This window comes from Bos grunniens, chromosome 9 (genome assembly GCF_055505025.1).
Source record: "Bos grunniens cultivar Pamir isolate PY7600 chromosome 9, Bosgru_T2T1.0, whole genome shotgun sequence".
Taxonomy (NCBI): Eukaryota; Metazoa; Chordata; class Mammalia; order Artiodactyla; family Bovidae; genus Bos; species Bos grunniens.
This window is the reverse complement of record NC_141173.1, coordinates 104867730-104876239: the sequence shown is the minus strand read 5'-3', so window position 1 is coordinate 104876239 and position 8510 is coordinate 104867730.

Sequence of the window (8510 nt, the reverse complement as noted above, 5' to 3'; positions counted from 1 at the left end):
GGTAGGGGGAGATGTAAGCCCAGGAAACATGTTTCTTTTCTTTTTTTTTTTTAGGAAACATGTTTCTACAGACATTTGAGTCAGTGAATTTGGGGGAGAAGGTACAGAAAAAGGTTTTGCATTATTTTTTGCTTATAACTGTCACTGTGAAAAGAGCTGTTGTTTTATGGAGTGATATAAATTTGAAAAAATAGTTATGTTGAAGAAGATAAATGCAGCTCTGAATTGTAGGTCAAATGTTATTCAACCTGGTGGACTGTGTGGGCAGTTTTCCAACAAGGCTTTAAGTTGTAGGCCAAATGAATTAATTTTATAATGGCTTTTTCTAGGTGCTGTATTTGTATTATGTAATATTTATTTTCTCTTATCATGATGTTTTTGAAGGTGCTGCTTATTTCTGGTCCTAAGTGGAGGGAGTGTCCTCTGGAGGGGGTGTCTGAAGCTCCGTCTGGAGGGGCTGCTAGGGATCACCTGGAGTCCCACTGGGAGCCACTGTGGCCAGCCGTGAGCCTGTGTGCGGCCCTGGCTTGGAACCATCTCTTAGCACTGCCAAGAGGGAAAACCGAGACGCCCTTCTGTTCAAAGAAGTAATTTTATTTGGAAAGTCTGAACTGATAAAGCCATGCTACAGAAACTCTGGTAAAATAAGAATTAGTCCTCGCATCCATGTCATTTGCTGTGTTTTCTCATATCTCTTTCCTAGTGTACTTTATGTAAACTTGTAATACTCTGAGAACAATTTTATATCTTGCTATCTTTAACCAAGTTTATAATTAATCTCTTTGTTACTACATAGTCGTTAAACCATAATTTTAACAGGCTGCTTAACACTCCATAAAATGTTTACTTGGAAAATTCTCGCTACTGTAATGACACCGGCCGACAGCTCCTGCTGCCTGCCACACAGACCAGCGCGTAACGGAGCCGAAGCCGATCCTGCCCTTGGAACTCTCGCCAACCTCGAATCTCTTCCTCCACATGGAACCAGTTTCCGTGCCCTTGACGGGTGAGATGCCTGTTGTGCCACAATTTATCATGGATGTTTTATAACCAAATGGGTCAGCAATCATTTCATTACATGATTTGACCATGAGAGAATTATAATCTCTCATTGAGTTATAATTTTCTTTCACCTCCATCTACTAGAATAGTAATGGTTTTCCCATCAGTTTGTGATCTTGCCACACGATGAGATTCCTCCGCCTCTCTGGGGCACCAGAACTTATCAAGAACAGTGACAATCTCAATCTTTCTATTATCAAAGACCTTTTTATTGTTTTCTCCATAAAGCCTATGTTCACTTGTACGTTGATGCATCTTACCACTTTGTTGATCAAAGGCATATTTAATTGCCAAAGAGCAGCTGGTGAGTGTTGAATGATTTGATATAATTCCACCAAAAGCAAAGACTGTTTTAGCTAACTTGTGCGGTTTAGGTGATTGCTTGGTGGTGCCCGTGACAATTCACACTTCTCAGACGGTCTGAACCTGTGCACCTTCTTCCTGAAATCACCGCAGGCCCAGACCCTGCTGGCGTGCCTGGGAGTGGGGGTTATGGAGAGCAGGTGTCTGTTCATCTACCCTGCCTTCCAGGGCCTCAGGCACCTCGAGCTCACCCACTTTTACAAAGTCACATTACGATTCAGAGCTCTGAGGAGCTCACAGAGATTCTCCACATGATGAGATGGGTGGGATCATGGCTGGTTTCCTGCGAGTGGTGGCCGGATCTCCACAGTGTGATATCTTTGGCTTGTGATATTCGCGAGGGCCCAGCCTTCAGCAGTTGAAGTGCTTTATTTCGCTTAGGTGTTGGGCTTGGACCCAGAAGAATCAGAATTTGATGACAGTGGTGACAGGTGGGCCAGACTGGCAGGTATGCTGATGGCCTGCCCGGAGCGGGGGCCCTGGACCAGGCAGACCTGTTCTGGGCATGGCTGCACCTCAGCCAGGGTGTTTAGATTCTCTGACCGCACTGTTCCCTTCTGCAGAAGGAGACGACAGCTCTGCCTTTAGAGTTGCTGTGAGGTTAAATGACATAGGGCTTCCCTGGTGGCTCAGAAGGTAAAGAATCCACCTGCAGTGCAGGAAACCTGGGTTCAGTCCCTGGGTCAGGAAGATCCCCTGGAGAGGGAGACAACCCACTCTAGTATTCTTGCCTGGAGAATTCCATGGACAGATGAGCCTAGAGGCCTAAATGAAATAAACACTTATAAAAGTGCTCAGTAGAAGCACGTATAGCATTAATTCTTGGCAATTTCGTTTCTACCATCCAGAGAAAAAGAGTTATCTGTTGAATCCAATTTTACAGATTTCTGAAGGCTCAGACCAAGGCAAATCCCAGGTGGTAACAAGCTTACAGGAAAGCTTGCTGACATGCAAGGTAGAAAATTTTCTGACTAAATCCTTCAGCAGTTACATCCGGCCTCACCCTGCCGGGTGCGGGTCTGTGTCTGCAGCTCACCAGCAATTCTAAGGCAGTGACTGTCGGTGCTTCCGAGAGACACAAGGCCTTCAGTGCAGGAGCTGGTGCTCTGTGTCCGCGCTTTGTGAGGTGGACGGCATGCACCCTGTCTCTCGTCCCACCTGGAGTCTTGGGGGCTGGAAGAGGGCGGGACCGGCGTTGGAGCACTTGTGTCGGCTGATTCTTTGTGTGGCAGCAATGAAACAAAAGAAGTTCCACTTTGATTTGGTCCCGTTTCGTCATGAGGTTTTATTTTTGCTGCATTGTGGTGAACCAGACCACTGCTTTGAGCTTGCTAGGTGCACCAAAGCCCCACCGTGCCCGGGACCCAGGACAGGCGGGGGCAGCTGACTGTGTGTAGCCCAGACCCAGTTTCCAGTCGGATGAAGTCACCACAAGCGCCCCTGTTTGCAGCTAACACCACTGGACCTTAGGGTGGCGATAAGGAAAGCGAGGCGCCCGTGAGGACCAGAGGGGTGTGGCAACACTTTGCACACATCTTTGTGTGAAGAGAAACAGAGGAGAAGAAGGAAATAAAGGAGCAGGAAGAGAAATCGAGACTTAATAAAGGACTGGTGACTCCAGCTTCCAATCTTTCTCTTCTTTGAAATCAGTGTCCCCAGGGCCGCTGGCCCCCTGGATGCCAGGCTTTTAGTGAACAGGATGGCAGTTCCAGAATATGATAGATTCCACATAGAACAGATAACCTGCCTTCATCATTCTTCCAGCACATGTAAAGTATGCTGAAGATTAAACCCCACCGACCTTCATGCTCTTCGGTGACAGGCAACAGGTGCTGTTCTTCTCAGTGTCTTTGCAAGGGGATGAGTGGGAGCCAGTGGGGCCACTTCACACTGACCAGTCCTCCTGGGGTGCCTGGGCCTGATCTCAGCGGTTCCCGAGGCTCTGGCACCTTCCTGTGGTTGGGAACCCCTCCACTCCTGGCGCTGAGTTAGGGCAGGTACCAGGTCCGCTGTCCTCACCTGACACGCTGGAAATAGGAGGCCTGGGAACCTTGTCAGCCTGTAGACTTTGGGTGGACTAACTTCAGGACCACAGCAGGGAGCTTGCCTGACATAGTGTTGTCCACTCTGGTGAGCTTTCCTTCCCTGGCGGCTGAGCTGCAGAGAGGTCCTTCTGCCCCTGGGGCAGCAACAAATCATCACAACCTTGGCCACTGGCCTCACACTGGCCCCAGACACGTGGCCAGCAAGAGCATCTGATGCAGACAAGCAGGCCCAATGGAAACGAGCAAGCCCGACGTGGACGAGCAGGCCCGACGGGGTCGAGCAAGCCCACGGGGATGAGCAGGTCTGATGGGGATGAGCAGGCCTGACGGGGTCGAGCAGGCCTGACGGGGTCGAGCAGGCCTGACGCTGACAGGAGTGCTGTCTCTGCCGAGAGCAGGCTGCAGAGGAGGCCCCCAGAGCCTGCCACGCATCCTCCATGTGGAGGCGGCAGGGCGTTCTCAGTCCAGCAGCAGGAATCAGGAAGTGGTGACCTTGCTGTTGAGCTCACCTTCTTCCTCTAATTATTGCAGAGCAGCCTCCCTAGAATAGAACAGTGAAAGTGAAAAGCATGGAGGGGCACTCTGAGCAGCTCCCTGAGTGACTGCCCGGCGGAGAGTCCTTGTGGACCCTGGGGTCGAAGGCCCAGCCTGCGTCTGATTCATGGTCTCTCTGTGGTAGCTGCCTCCCCCTCCCCACCGGGACACCGAGTTGACCCCTGCCTGGCAGGGTCTGGTGGACGAGCCAAGTGTCGTGCTGGAAGCAACAGGGCCCTGTGTCACGACACTAGGGTGAGCCAGCAGACGCCGGTCAGAGCGGCACACACACTAGCCCGGGACCTGGGGCGATTCTGCCTGCAAACACGGTATCTCCTGCTTGTTGCCGTGTTGGGAGGGAAGCTGACAGGAAGCAAGGGAGGCCCTCTGCAGCCCCAAGGCTCTCGGCATGGAGGCAGGGCCCTGAGTGCCCTGTGGTCTCGGGGGGTGGAGGGCAGGGGCTGGCCTGGCCACTCCTGGAGCTGGCCTCCTCGAGTCTAGCGACAAAGAGCAGGGTGTGTGGCCATTGCTCAGTCTGACGTCTGATGCTCAGCGGGCCGACCCTCGCTTCCTGGCCTGGGTCCTGCTGATGTGAGCGGCAGACCTTCCTGGCGTGAGCGGTCTCCTGCACTGTGCGCTTGCTGTTTACTAAAGAAGGAACGTGGTGTCTTCGGGACCTGGGGCCCTGTGAGATCACTGCGTCCACCCTCAGGTGGGAGCCCAGGATGATGAGAATCTGTAAAGGCCTCACGGGGCAGCGCTCCCAGGTAGAAAGGGGGAGGCTCAGCTAAACTTGGATTTCAGATGGACTAGAAATTTTGTTGCTATAAAGTGTGACCCAAATATTGCATGGGATGAAGCTATGCTAAAAAATTCATTGTTTATCTTAAACTCACATTTAATTGTACGTCCTTCACTTTTATTTGCTAAATCTGGCCACAATCCCAAGGGCCTTCTCTGAAGCTTCATTTCGGGAGAAAATGGCCCAGAACAGAAAGCTGGCCCCAGGGCTGGGGGTGGGGCGGTGACAGGTGACAGAGGCGCGCAGGCCTGGGCCGTGATTTATCGTAACACAAGGGGAGGTATTTTCGGCGCCGGCCTCTGCCCGGGCTTAACTCGGGCTTCAGAAGTTTCTTCTCCGAAGCAGCTGGTCTATTTCTAGGGAGCGACTTGCTCGCGTCGTGAGGCTGCCTTTTACTTTTAAGGGTGTTGGGCGGACGGCAAGGAGCAGCGAGGGTCAGGACTCAGGGCCAGCAGAGCGCTGGAGGCTTGGGTAGCGGCGTCAGCTCAGTCCCGCTCAGGAGGCTGGCCTCCCGGGGCGGCTGCGCGGCCGGGGCCTTCCGCCGACTCGGCGGGACCCGAGCGGGCACTGGCTCTCCTCGGGTGTGGAGCCTGCCGAGCTCCGCGGAGCTTCCGCTCTGACCCTGTCCTACGACGAGCAGCTCCAGGAGAGGGTGCTGAGCGGGGCCGGGGGTCACAAACGCGCGTTCACTGAGCAAAGCCTTTAGACGCCCGTGTGTCCATCCCCAGAGCAAACTCAAAGAGACGGTGGGAAGTCACAGACGAGAGACCCTGGTCAAGGTCGGTGCCAGGACACACGGCTGAGCCACGACAACAGCCTGCATCCAGCGAAGTCTGGAGAGACAGGGAGAGACAGGGAGATAGAGACAGAGAGACAGGGAGAGACACAGAGACAGAGAGATAGAGACAAGGAGACAGGGAGAGAGAGACAGACAGAGAGAGATAGGGAGATATAGAGAGACAGAGACAGAGAGACAGGGAGAGACAGAGAGACAGAGATAGGGAGAGACAGAGAGAGATAAGGAGAGACAGAGAGACAAAGAGAGATAGGGGGATAGAGAGAGAGACAGAGAGACAGGGAGAGACACAGAGACAGAGAGATAGAGACAGGGAGACAGGGAGAGAGAGACAGACAGAGAGAGATAGGGAGATATAGAGAGACAGAGACAGAGAGACAGGGAGAGACAGAGAGACAGGGAGAGACACAGAGACAGAGACAGAGAGACAGAGACAGAGAGACAGGGAGAGACAGAGAGACAGAGATAGGGAGAGACAGAGAGAGATAGGGAGAGACAGAGAGACAAAGAGAGATAGGGGGATAGAGAGAGACAGAGATAGAGAGAGATAGGGAGATAGAGAGACAGAGATGGAGAGACAGGGAGAGATAGAGACAGAGAGACAGGAAGAGACAGGGAGACAGAGAGAGACAGAGACAGGGAGACAGAGAGAGATGGGGAGAGGCAGAGACAGTCAGAGACGGAGAGACTGGGTGAGGGGACAGAGGGCCTCTCAGAATGCTGGGCGCCCCCAACCTTTGCTCCTCAGACAGGCCAGGCTCGGGTTGGCCCCCACTTCCCGGAAGGACCTGGCTTTCTGAGGGCCCTGCCAGCCAGATTCTGAGCGAGGAGCATCTTGGGGGCTGAGACCCCAAGCTGCTCCCCTGGACGGGCTCCTTCCTTCCTCTGGGGCCCTTCCCGCCAACCTTGCCGGGAGCCCCCGGGCTCCTGACCCTGAAGCTTCCTGCTCTTCTGTACAGCATGCTTCCTGGGGCCTCTGAGGCTCAAGGCCCAGGGAGACCCCAGTTCACAACCAGGGCCTCTTGGTCCGTCTGTCCTGGGGGACGGCCCGGTTCGTACATGTGGCCACCCCCTCATCCTGACAAGGTTCTTCTGGCCCTGAGCCCCTCCCCGTGAGAAAATGATTCCTCCTTGGGGGCTTATTTATTTTTTGTGTTTAATCTCCAGCGTGCCCTGAAATGCTGGCATAATAGGTGCTTAATAAATACCGGTGGACTGAGTGCCCTCTGTGGAGAGAAGCACACTGGTGGTGCCCTCCTGCTAGGCTGTGTAGAGATGTGACTTAAGTATCGTGGCGTGTCCAGACACTGTGTGTGCTGACAGGGCTGCAGGGAGGCCCTCAGCTCTGTGGGAGGAGGCCAGGCTCCAGGGTGCCTCCCAGGGCCAGGGACAGGCTGGCCTCGGTCCGGAGCCGCCAGAGCCGAGGACCGTTGTGGGGGGCGGGGGGGCACAGAGTCAAAGTCAGGGGGAACTGAGGGCAGTCGTGGGGGGCAGGGGGCACAGAGGGTTGTGGGGAGCTGAGGGCAGTCGTGGGGGGTGCGGGGGGCACAGGCCTCTAAGGAGCAGCGCTCAGCCTGCCGGCCCCTCCTGAGGCCTCCTGGGAGCTGCTGGGGGACCCCCTGCTTCTGTACCGCACACACTCTCCTCCCTGGTGTTTGCGCCCCAGGGCAGGAGCGGGGCAGTCCTGTAGGTCTCCATCTGCCCATTAGCCAAATCTCATTAGATCTGTTAGTTGGAGGAAGACTGTGGCAAATTAGTGAAAACCAAATAGTTTCACAAAAAAATATTTATTTAAGAAAAAGCAGTTTACTATTTCAGGTATCGTAGAAGCAGGTAAAAGAATGTTTTAAGAAAATTAATGTGATTTCAAAAGGAACAGTAGGTGATACTCGGAGTGTCTCTTATTGGCACGCTGGTGTCAATACTTCTACAGTTGACTCTCCCGGAATGATGACACATGTGCTTTGCTTTTCCTGGGAAAATCCAAGTAAAAGTCCACCTGCCATGCTGGGCGGGTCCTCTCTTATCAGGCGCTTCACGGCCTCACTGGCTGCAGGATGAAACCATGTCCCCCTGGTCTGTGCTCTCCTCTCACTCCATCCACAGTGACGCTGAATACAACTCGTGCCTCATGGAAAACTTCTACTCATCCTTCAGGGCCCAGATCACAGCACCTCCTCCAGGAAGATGTTGCTCCTCTGGGGTCCGTCTCCTCTCCAGTCTGCAATCTTCACCGGGGTCGACGCGTCTTTCATCTCTTTCCTCTGCTTCTCGCACATTCCTGGCACATGTTAGGTACTTATTGAATTTACACATGGTCAATAAGTTTAGAAATGTAAAGAACTGAATTTGTGTTTGCATCAAATTTTCTCTGTGTCAGATTTACAGGATTCAAGGCCTCTGTCAGGTACAGCAGAACAATAGCGGGCTTTGTAAGACATGCGCCATCCTTGTTTAACTCCCTGTCTCCCGGGGCCCGTGTGGCGGGCGGTGCTGTTTCCACTGAGCCTCTTTCCTAGAAGCATTAGCCCAGCATTGTTCGCTGGGCGAGGGCGGGTCCTGGCCGGCCGTCTGCCCTCCGCCTCAGATGACGGTGGTCCCCGCACGTCCCCTCGATAGTCACAGTTCTGCCTCCTGACTCCGGCTGAGAGCCAGGGCGGGGGAGGCTGGAAGCTGGTCCCGCTCTGCAGTTTTCTTGCGTCAGAATCTCATCGGCCAACAGGAGACTACACTTTGGTTCTCTTGGAAATTTCAGCTAAGAGTCTGGCAGTGTCTTACAAAGAGCATATGGCTAAAGGAGGCAGATCTTCACCTTGTGCAGAGCGACGCTTCTCAGGGTCACACCGAGAGCCTGAGCTCCTGCTTCCCACTTACTCAAGGGCCACTAGTCACGTGGACTTGATCTCTG